Raw genomic sequence first — 11,895 nt, 5'->3', positions numbered from 1 at the left:
CTGAACTTGTGTTGTGGTATCTGTTTTGTACGTATCGTGCTGCTCTGCGTTGAATTTTTTTTCTATTTGGTTGATTTGGTTTGTGTTGTGCGGGTCCCATATGGAAGAGCAGTATTCCAGTTTGGGTCTCACTAGGGCTTTGTATGCGTGTTCTTTTATATGTTGTGAGTTTATTTTCAGGTTGCGTTTTAGGAAGCCTAGTGATCTGTTGGCGTTTGCAGTGATGTTGTTGATGTGTATATCCCATTTGAGATTTTTCTATAATTTGAGTCCTAGATATTTGCTGGCGGCGACTTGTTGCAGTGTGTGGTCGTGCAGTTTGTAGTTGTATGTTATTTTGGTGCGTTTGTTTGAAGTGGATATGATATTGCATTTGTTTGGGTGAAATTTCATGAGCCAGTCTTGTTCCCACTGTCCTGCTGCGTTTATGTCTTGTTGTAATTTGTGTGCGTCGTCTATGTTGTGGATTGTCTTGTAGATGATGCTATCGTCGGCGAAGAGTCTGAGAGTGCTGTGTTTGATGTAGTCTGGTAGGTCGTTGATGTATATGAGGAAGAGTATGGGGCCCAAGCAGGTTCCTTGAGGTACTCCTGAAGTGACTTGGACTTTGTCCGATTGTTTCCCTTCAAGTAATACTGTTTGTGTGCGGTTGTGTTAGAAAGTCTGTAATCCATGTGAGTGTGTTCCCTGTAATTCCGTAGTATTTGAGTTTGTACTGGAGGCGTTTGTGTGGGACTTTGTCAAATGCTTTGGCAAAGTCCATTATGACAATGTCTGTCTGTTTGTATTGCTATTTAGTGTTAGGTCGTGTATGAATGTGGCGAGTTGTGTTTCGCATGATCTTGAGGAGCGGAAGCCGTGTTGGAGGTTGTAGAGTATGTTATTGTCCTCTAGATGTTTCATTGTTGCGCTTGTGATGATGTGTTCCATGATTTTGCATGCGATGCAGGTGAGTGAGATTGGGCGGTAGTTAGTGGGGTTGTGTTTGTCTCCTTTCTTGTATATTGGGTTTACATTTGCGTGTTTCCAGTCGTGTGGTAGTGTCCCTGTGCTGAGTGAAGTGTTGAAGATTTTTGTGAGTATGGGTGCTATGGGGTCTTTGAGCTGTTTACGAATTTTGCAATGTATTTGGTCAGGTCTTGTCGCTTTGTGGGGATTTATGTTTCCTAGTAATTTGTCTACTCCGTTGCATGCAATGTGGATTTGTGGCATGGTTGGGTGTGGCGATGGTCCTTTGTCTGGTATATTGTTGTTCTGTTCTGTTGTGAATGCGGCTTGGGGGGGGGGGGGGGGGGGGGGGGGGGGGGGGGGGGGGGGGGGGGGGGGGGGGTTGGGGGGTGGGGGGGGGGGGGGGGGGGGGGGGGTCTGGTTCGTTTATGGGTATGTCTTTGATCAATATATCTATGTAGTTTAGGTATGCGTTGCGTGTTTGTTTCTGTACTTCTGCCTTTATGGTTTTGTATTTTTGTGTGAGATGGTGGTTAGTGCTGCTTTTGGAGTGTAGACGTTTGGACTGCTTTATGAGGCAACGGAGGGGGTGTGTCATCCATGGAAGTCGGTGTTTGTAGGTCAGGAGTTTTAGAGGTATGTGTTTTCTTACTGATTCGTGGAGTGTTGATTTAAATGTGTTCCACATGGCATTTGCTGTTTTGTCAGTCTGTTGGTTAAGTGCAATATCAAGTTGGGCGAGGTCTTCTTTTATGTTGTCCCAATTGGCTTTGAGGTAGGTGTATATGCGTCGTGGTTGTTTGTGTTTTCTTTTCAGTCTTACATCTATTTCTGTGTATATTATGCCATGGTCTGCTTTGCCAATAGGTGGTGCTGTCTCTGTCTTATTTACTATATATAGATGGTCTGTTAGTTAATCAGAGGTCAGGTATGTGGTCACCACGTGTTGGTATGTTTGTGGTTTGGGTGAGTGAGTTGTCAGCTATGATGTCAGGTAGGTGTTGGTGTTGGATTTGGTCTGGTTTACCTGTTATGGTTTGGTGTGTCTGCCAGTCTATGTGTGGGAGATTAAAATCACCACCGATGTATATGATTGTGTTGTTGTTTGCGTTGAGTCTGTGCATGGAAATTCCAAGTTGGTGGAGTGAGTTGCGTTTGTCTGTAGGTGGTCTATAATATGATGCTATTGTGAGGTTATGTGAGTTGGACATTGTGATGCTGGCCCATATTGATTCGTTGTCTGTTTCTAGGTCTGGCAGTTGTTGTGACATGTATTTGTTTGTTATGGCAAGGAGCACACCTCCGTGACTCTGTCCTCGTTTATTTGGGGTGCGGTCTTTCCTGTAAACATTATACTGATCGATTGGGAAGTATTCGTGTGAAGATATGGAGTTGTTTAACCATGTTTCTGTACTGATGATTATGTCTGGTTTGAGTGTGTGTATGAGTTCGTCTAGGTCATGTTTTTTGTTTGATATAGATTGGAAATTGATTGTAGCTATTCTGATTGGTGTTGTGAATTTGTTGGTTTTTGTACTGTTAGTATGGGTTTTTATGGGGGATGATGATGCTGTGGGTATTCCTGGGCTGGTAGGGTCGTCTGATATGGTGCTAAGATTTGTAAATCTGTTGGATGTGTTTGTTGTGTTGTTGTCAAAGAGTGTCGATGAGAAATTAGGCATGCCACAGTTCAGGCACTCCCAGGACACATCAATGGGCGTGTAGTGCTTAAGGAATGACCTGTCCAGGTATTGCATGTATCACAGCATATTGAGCTGGATTTCCACGAGACCGCCTTCCCACACGACCCACAGGGGTACCTAGGAGCCCTTGGACCGGGGCCTGCAGGTAGGGCGTAAGAATTGTACCTGCTGCCCCCATTGCATGATCGTAAGAGGCGACTAAACTTGGGATATTATCTTTTCTCTTCTTTCTTGATATCTTTCTTCTTCCTAATGTCTCCCTTGACAATGCCTCACTTTTGGCCTTCAGTTGAGCGTTCGCCGCTGTGAGGAAGGCTTTGGGTTCTGTCCCCTAGCCGAGACATACCAGAGACTTTAAAAATAGTAGTTGCTACTCCTGCTTAGCGCTCAGCATATTTGGAGTGGGACAACTGGTTCGCCCGTTGTCAGTATGTGACCGGGTGGGGTGGGGTGTGCTGCTGGGTGTCTTCGGCAGTATGCTTCAGTGAGATAGCTCTTTAAATCGGCAAAAGTTCCGGCCTATCACAAGGAGACTTAACACGAACATACCGCAGCCTCCCAAAACACACATACGCACTCACCACACTCATACATGTCGCACGCACGGGAGGCCGTCCATAAATGATCTTAGATGTTAATAGGACATTAAACAAAATAAACCAAACCAAACCAAATTGGACCGGGGTTTGTTTCAGTGTCTGCAGATATGGAGAGTAGGAGGATGAATAGGTAGTTGCAGCCAGGTCTTATTATTTTGTGTTTTAGTCTAGTGGTGAGTGTCGGACAGATTGCTAGCGTGACGTGTGTGTCTAATTGAGATGTACATGTAGGTGCGTCATTGTATGTGTGGAATTTGTTTGTGTGAAGTTGTGATGCTTTGTTAACTAACCAGAAAATAAAGAGCTGTTGTGAGTGTTGTGAGTGCAATTTTCATGGTCTTACCTGTGTGTGGGAGTCGCGGTGGTAAACCGGATGTTGATAGAATACCTAAGGAAGATGGCGGGGAATATGAATTGGTTCAGAGACGAAAGAAAAAGGATTTCGAGTAGCTAGGGCAGGGAGGTTTGGGGTATAAAGTAGAGCTGATGCAAAATTCATGGTGGCGAAGTGTGGAGAAAAAATACAGAGTAGAAAGCGTTAAATTAGTTAGAAAACAGATACCTTACCGAGCAGGAAGAGAAAGACGTCCGGCAAGTAGCGCATGCGCAACCAGGTTCTAGAATAGTTAGAAACAGTGTTATCGTTGCATGTAATGTAAAGCTGTGTTAACAGCTAATCGACGGTAGTTTTATATAGTGTGTTGTGATAATTCACAACGATGTGATTATATTGTATATCGCATATCATCGTAGAGTTTTAAAGCATTGTCAGTTTATTTATAAAAAAAGGAGCGATTGTATATTGTGGCTTATAGATTGGTTCTATATCTTACGATATCCACACTGTACGCAGTCAACCGGTAAGCGGCTTTCACCGATAGTTGGCCGTGTGGCGCTCGTTTGACTACTGCGATAATCACTGCCATATACTGCTAAATAAAACTGTAAGTACACAAACTTTTATTACAGATAGTCTTGTTATACCTGATCACCTGAAAACAAGGCCTGATATTATAACAAACGGCTTCAAAGAAGCAGGCATCTGCAAAGTCCTGGATATGTAAATATATCTCCATTTAACTGAGAATTATCTGTAGTATATCTAGGCCATGCCGATTGACGCACATACGTGTAACGGTACACGCGGTATGTATGCGTTCCATGTTCGATGTTAGAACTTTTGATTTTCAATAAATGTTCTTGTACTGTACTTCTTCGTTTTTGTTGTATATGAAACATATGTACGCTAAAATTTGAATTACATGTTGTGAAAACGTTAAAAATGAAATACGCTAAAAACAAAACGTGTCATTTTGTACAGAAAACGCGAAATTTGGCATACGCTAAAACAACCCGATATACGGTAATGTAATGAATATAAACTTTACTTATTTTCTTATTATGATTATATTTTAAAATATAGTGATTTGGACTTGGACCTACGGAATGTACGGACCCGATGCCAGTTAGGAGGCTACTTCCAGCTACCGCGCAGCACTCCTATTTATAACCTTTGGCGAATGCCAAATTAGCAGCCGGAAGCTGCCAATTAAGACGTTTTACGTCCATGACGTCACATATGACGCGGCGAATTGGCAACGTTATGCCAACCGCGAAGTAGTTCCACACTAATTGAAAACTCTAAAATAACTTAATTCTAAGAACTTTACTTATAAAAATATACTAAATCTTATCCGGAACCCATTTACAATAATTACAATGCGGGTTCGGTTCCATAGATCCATACTATTTGACCATTTACACACATATGTGTACAGTTTGATTGAAAGGTATTACTTGTTTGCTATTGTAATATTATTAATTGGAACTGCCAGTTGTTATCATCGACATTTTATAGTATGATGTAACTACTGGAGCACGATTAGCAATAATTTTAGATGGCTTTTGTAGTGGTTTAGCTATATAAATACATGTATCTTGTTTCCCCATAGATACATATAGAGATCTATTACAGATTACAGGTGAATTTTCCTAATAGAATAACTCATTGAGGAGTTGTACAGTTACTTTATATTTAATATATTAGCTTGTTCTGTTATCAAGAGGTTAATTTATTTGGTTGATGTAATATCTAGTTATAACTTGTTACTGTGTATTTAAGTAGTCCACGAGTGAAATCGAATGACTAATGGTTGAATGACTGAGAGTATGGAATAGTTGAATTATGATTATGTAAATTGTTGATAATTGGAATGATTATCGGATGTGACTATATTTATGCAACACAGTTAAGTTACTTGCTGAGTAAGTCTGAGACTACAACTTCGCCATATTAGCGAAGTGGTTTGTTTGGTTTGGTTTATTTAATTTAACGTCCTACCATTTTTAAAGACTCTGATACAGTTGTATGTCGTCCTATTAACAGCTAAGGTCATTTAAGGAGGCCTCCCGTGCGTGCGACATGCATGCGTGTGGCGAGTGCGTATGTGTGTTTTGGGAGGCTGTGGTATGTTCGTGTTAAGTCTCCTTGTGATAGGCCGGAACTTTTGCCGATTTATAGTGCTACCTCACTGAAGCATACTGCCGAAGACACCCAGCACCACACCCCTACCGGTCACATTATACTGACAACGGGCGAACCAGTCGTCCCACTCCTAATATTCTGAGCGCTAAGCAGGAGCAGCAACTACCATTTTTAAAGACTCTGGTATGTCTCGGCTAGGGGACAGAACCCAAATCCTTCCTCACAGCGGCGAACGCTCAACTAAAGGCCAAAAGTGAGGCATTGTGAAGGGAGACATTAGGAAGAAGAAAATTGTTAAGAAAGAAGAGAGTCATCAGAAATCACTATACGATCGACATGGAAATTGTTTTGATAATTTATTATCACTGGACATATTTATATGTTAAATGTGTTTTAAACGAAATATGTCGAGCAGCAAACATTTCATATTGATTCACGTTTAACGTTAGTAATACGGTGACATGGCTAAAATACTGATCTGTGTTTGTCATGACACTTTTCAATACTATTTGTCCGAACTGTGTCGAATTTTAGATGCTTATATGATGAATAATAATACAAACAGTCAAATACTCCAACTAAAACAATAAGAGAAATAGATATAGAGGATGTTGAATGATGTCCCGTTTAATAAAATATACATTTCACGAGTATTACAGAATATCGATATTGTCACGAGTGAAAAATATCGAAACATTTTGTCACACGAGTGAAATATATATATTTAACAGGACACCATTCAATTTTCTTTTTATTGCATTTCATAACATCGAAAAATTGATGGTCAAAAAGTGCGGGAATCAGTGATATTTACCACTTGATAGCATTGCCACTATATAACCCTACCAATTGCAGTTGGGCATTACCACCTCATGACTGCCAATAGCGTATGAACATTTATAGTAGACAGTAATGTAAACAAATTGAGGTTACCTCCCCTTGTACGCTAAACCACTATCTCACGAGACTAATAATAACTGTATAAAATTGAACATTAAACATGAAAAAATTAATTTTTTTTTTTTTTTTTTTTTAAATATTAGATTTAATTGATTGCATTAAACTTCAATTAAATAAAAAACACCACTTAGCTTCTAATTTGTTTGTCGTCTGCTACAAAAGTCATGGAAAGCGATGAGGAATTTTCTCAGGAGGACCTGGGCATAAATTGGGACATTTCCCTACCGGAGCACGACTCACAAATAAAAGAAAAAATTGAAGATGACAGTGATCTTATGCAGTTCTTGCAAAACTCTGACATCGAGCTGCTACCGACCTCCCTCATCCAGAAACACCTGTAGCACCGGTACCGGTGAAAAATGAAACATCGAAACAAAATCGATCTAAAATTGCAACAAAAGAAGAAATTAGATATGTTCGACAACAGACAATCAATATCTACAAAAAAAAAAAAAAAAAAAACACAGCCTGGGGCGTGAAACTCTCCCAAGGTACTGTACTCAGAAGTAGTGTGTCGATAGTGTCATTCTGTATAAAAATCAAATAAAACACGTTTGTTGTTGCAATTATTCAACGCAATCAACAAAACGGCTTTATATGTTACACAGTTGACTTTGTCACTTCTTCTTCTTGTAAAATCTCCTACAAAACTTCACAGTATAAATATTCTGTACTTTCCAGACTGGAACACTGAATCTCCGGTGGACCAGTAGATCTCCAAACCATACCTGCCCAGGTATTAGCAGAAAAATTGAGTTCTATGTTGGTGCAAGGCCGAATAACGAAAGTGAACTCTATCATAAACACACACTGAAAAATATCAGGGGTGCCGTTAACAGATACTTTGTTGATATTGGCAGAAACATGGATATCGTACGCGATAGGGATTTCAAACAGGCCAACGGAGTTTTGGAGGGGCTATTAAAACAGAGGGGGCGATCAGGTGATAGTAAACCTACAACACACAAAGCAATTATTAAGCCAGAACACCTACATAAAATTGCTACATACGTTGACAGGGCTTCCTCCTCGCCGATTATCCAGCGGCACTGTGTGTGGTACAATTTATCAGCTCACTTCGTGACACGGGGTATGGAATTTCACCATCAACTAACCCCCAATTTATTCAAGTTTCATAATGATGAGTCTGGAGAATATGTAACACTGGCCCACACAACATAACAGAAAAATCACCATGGCGGGTTAAACTCCAACGAATCCAGTGTTGGCAAGAGAATGTACAGTTGTCAATCAAATCATGTCCGGTTGCGATGCTTAAACTACTCTTAGAAACAAGAGATCCCAGAGGGATCTTGGCGCCCACCATTGAATGTTCTTCATAGGTTCCATGTCAGATTGATCTTTTCTCTACTTTTCTCTTCTTCTAAGTCTTACTAATCTAAGTAAATTCTGAAACAGCCTCTAGTACTTTTCAAACAAGGGAAACCTATATATAAAATTTAAGATTTAGGCACCAAGGGGAACTGTATATGGAATTTGAGAAAGATTCCTTCAGTACTTTATCAGAAATAGCGATAACAAACTTCAATTGTCAAAATCCAAGATGGATGCCTTTCGGCCATGTTGTTTTCCGATTGGTCTCAAAATACAATATGCATTACTAGGCATCAAGGGTCCCGGGAACCTACATATGAAATTTCAGGAAGATCCCTTCATTAGTTTCTTAGATTTAGCGATAACAAATTTCAAATGTCGAAATCAAAGATGGCTGCCTGTCGGCCATGTTGTTTTCCGATTGGTCTCAAAATGCAATATGCAGAACTACAGACCAAGGGGAATTTACAAAAAAGGTTGAGAAAGATCCCTTCATTACTTTCTGAGAAACAGCGATAACAAACTTCAATTGTCAAAATCCAAGATGGCTGTCTGTCGGCCATGTTGTTTTCCGATTAGTCTCAAAATGCAAAATGCATAACTAGGCACCAAGGGGAACCTATATAAGAAATTTGAGAACCTTCGGGCAGGTGAGCTAAAAATGGTAGTTGCTACTCCTGATCTGCGCTCAGCATATTATGAGCGGGATGACTGGTTTGCCTATTGTCAGTATAATGTGACTAAGTAGGGTTACCTGATGCGTGTCTTCGGCAATATGCTTTAGTGAGGAGCATTATAAATCGGCAAAAACTCCAGACTATCACAAGGAGACATAAACATACCTCCGCCTCCCAAAACACGCTATGCACTCAGCACACGCATGCATATCGCACGCACGGAAGGCCGTCCTTCAATTACCTAAGCTGTTGATAAGAAGTTAAACAAACAAGAGGCCCAATTGGCCTGTATCGCTCACCTGGCTCTACAGCATCTTTGAAGTTGATTGAGGTCATTTCTAAAGATACTATGCTGATTACCTCTTTATTCAAATATCAAAGTTAGCTAGTTTTATTCGTATTAATAATTTTTTTATTCCTTCATTCCAGCATTCTATTGGCCTAACATCAGGTCTTGCAGGCTCTTGGCTATTGCAAAATTATTGTTTACAGATTTAAGCCGATTTCACCCCTGTGACCTTGAATGTAATTCTAGGTCATTTATTTGAACAATCTTTGTAGCCCTTCACCCCAGCATGCTACAGGCCCAATATCAAGTCCCTGGGCCTCTTGGTTATTGAGAAGAAGTCGTTTGAAGATTATAGCCTATTTGACCCATGTGACCTTGAATGAAGGTGAAGGTCATTTATTTGAACAAACTTTGTAGCCCTCCAGCCCAGCATGCTACAGGCCCAATATCAAGTCCCTGGGCCTCTTGGTTATTGAGAAAACGTCGTTTGAAGATTATAGCCTATTTGACCCATGTGACCTTGAATGAAAGCCAAGGTTATTTATTTAAACAAACTTGGTAGACCTTTACCCCAGCATGCTACAGGCCAAATATCAAGTCCCTAGGCCTCTTGGTTATTGAGAAGAAGTCGTTTGAAGATTATTGCCTATTTGACCCATGTGACCTTGAATGAAGGCCAAGGTCATTTATTTGAACAAACTTTGTAGCCCTTCACCCCAGCATGCTACAGGCCCAATATCAAGTCCCTGGGCCTCTTGGTTATTGAGAAGAAGTCATTTGAAGATTATAGCCTATTTGACCCATGTGACCTTGAATGAAGGCCAAGGTCATTCATTTGAACGAACTTTATAGCCCTCCACCCAAGCATGCTACAGGCCTAATATCAAGTCCCTGGGCCCCTTGGTTATTGAGAAGTTGTTTGAAGATTATACCCTATTTGACCAATGTGACCTTGAATGAAGGCCAAGGTCATTTATTTGAACAAACTTTGTAGCCCTTCCCCCCAGGATACTACAGGCCCAATATCATGTCCCTGGGCCTCTTGGTTATTGAGAAGAAGTCGTTTGAATGAAAAAGTTGACGCCAGACGGCCGGACGGACGCCGCACCACGGTTAGGTTTGGTTTATTTTATTTAACGTCCTATTAACAGCTAAGGTCATTTAAGGACGGCCTCCCGTGCGTGCGACATGCATGCGTGTGTTTTGGGAGGCTGCGGTATGTTCGTGTTCAGTCTCCTTGTGATAGGCCGGAACTTTTGCCGATTTATAGTGCTACCGCACTGAAGCATACTGCCGAAGACACCCAGCAGCTCACCCCACCCGGTCACATTATACTGACAACGGGCGAACCAGTCGTCCAACTCCTAATATGCTGAGCGCTAAGCAAGTAGCAGCAACTAGCAGCTACCCTTCGGGCAGGTGAGCTAATAAAACTAAACGTCTAATTTTCTAATTCAAAACGTTTTAGGTGTATAATTTCGTGTTAAAAAATTCCAAAAATATTTGTTATGAACAAGATTGGTTTGGTTTGTTTTGGTTTGTTTAACGTGCTATTAACAGCCAAGGTCATTTAAGAACGGTCCTCCCGTGTTTGCGATATGCATACGTGTGGTGATGTGAATTTTGGGAGGCTATGGTATGTACTAATTATGAACAAGAAATATCTAAGCGCCCACCATTGGAACAAGGAACAAGTGGAACATGCACCTGAAGTTTGAGAAATCTTTAATTTTGAAAATCCTGACTGGCACAGCTAGGGACTAAGAATATTCCTCGAGTACTTTTTTTTAAAAGAAATATCGATAACAATGGGTTTTTTTTACGGACGGCAGACGGATACGCAGGGCGATTTGAATAGCCCGTCATCATTAGGTGGGCAAAAACGTACTCAGGCCAATTTCTTCTCATGTCAAGTTAGCTCAAATGTCATCTGTATTACCGAAATACAGGAATGGCTAGGATAGAGTTATCCTTTAATTATCATTAAAGACTATCAACTTTTTGGGGTTAATAAAATAGAAACCATTACTGATGGAAACAATGCCGTATGATAGTTTGGAGTTTGACCTATTGATAACATCACCTATCATAAAACTGTCATTGGCTTTTAATTGGCGAAAATCATAAAAAAATTCTATACTATCGGATTTTGTGGTCCGTGAGAAAGTGCGAGTGGAGTGAGGAAAACCGGAAAAGATTATATTTGGTTTGGTTTATTTTGTTTAACGTCCTATTAACAGCTAAGGTCATTTAAGGACGGCCTCCCGTGCGTGCGATATGCATGTTTGTGGTGAGTGCGTAGCCAAGGTAATTGGATTCCTCAGTAACTAATTCAATACCAATAACTGCAAACATAAGGTACAAATAAGATGAAATGAAGATATATATACATTACTTTATTATCATAATATACGACGGATGTAAAATGGTTATTTTGTCCGATATACTCTATACCATCACCAAACAATCCCACAGAAGTGTTGGAACAACGAGCTTATAATTATGAAGGTAGCAGAGTGTTCACAATTTTTGGTTGGATTATATCAAACAGTTAACTGATTAATCGATAATAAAGTTTGGTAGTTTACAGTTGTTTCATGCCTCATCAGTCAACAGTCAAAACTGTTTTCACGAGGTGTTGGTACTGGACTATAAATCGGCAAAAGTTCCGGCCTATCACAAGGAGACTTAACACGAACATACCGCAGCCTCCCAAAACACACATACGCACTCACCACACGCATGCATGTCGCACGCACGGGAGGCCGTCCTTAAATGACCTTAGCTGTTAATAGGACGTTAAACAAAATAAACCAAACCAAACCAAAACTGGCCAGGTGAAGTGTTTCTCCGAGGCCGAAGGCCGAGGGAAACCGTTCACCTGGTCAGTACCAACACC

This window comes from Pecten maximus, chromosome 8, assembly GCF_902652985.1.
Source record: "Pecten maximus chromosome 8, xPecMax1.1, whole genome shotgun sequence".
In the NCBI taxonomy this organism is placed as follows: domain Eukaryota; kingdom Metazoa; phylum Mollusca; class Bivalvia; order Pectinida; family Pectinidae; genus Pecten; species Pecten maximus.
This window is presented reverse-complemented; position numbering follows the sequence as displayed.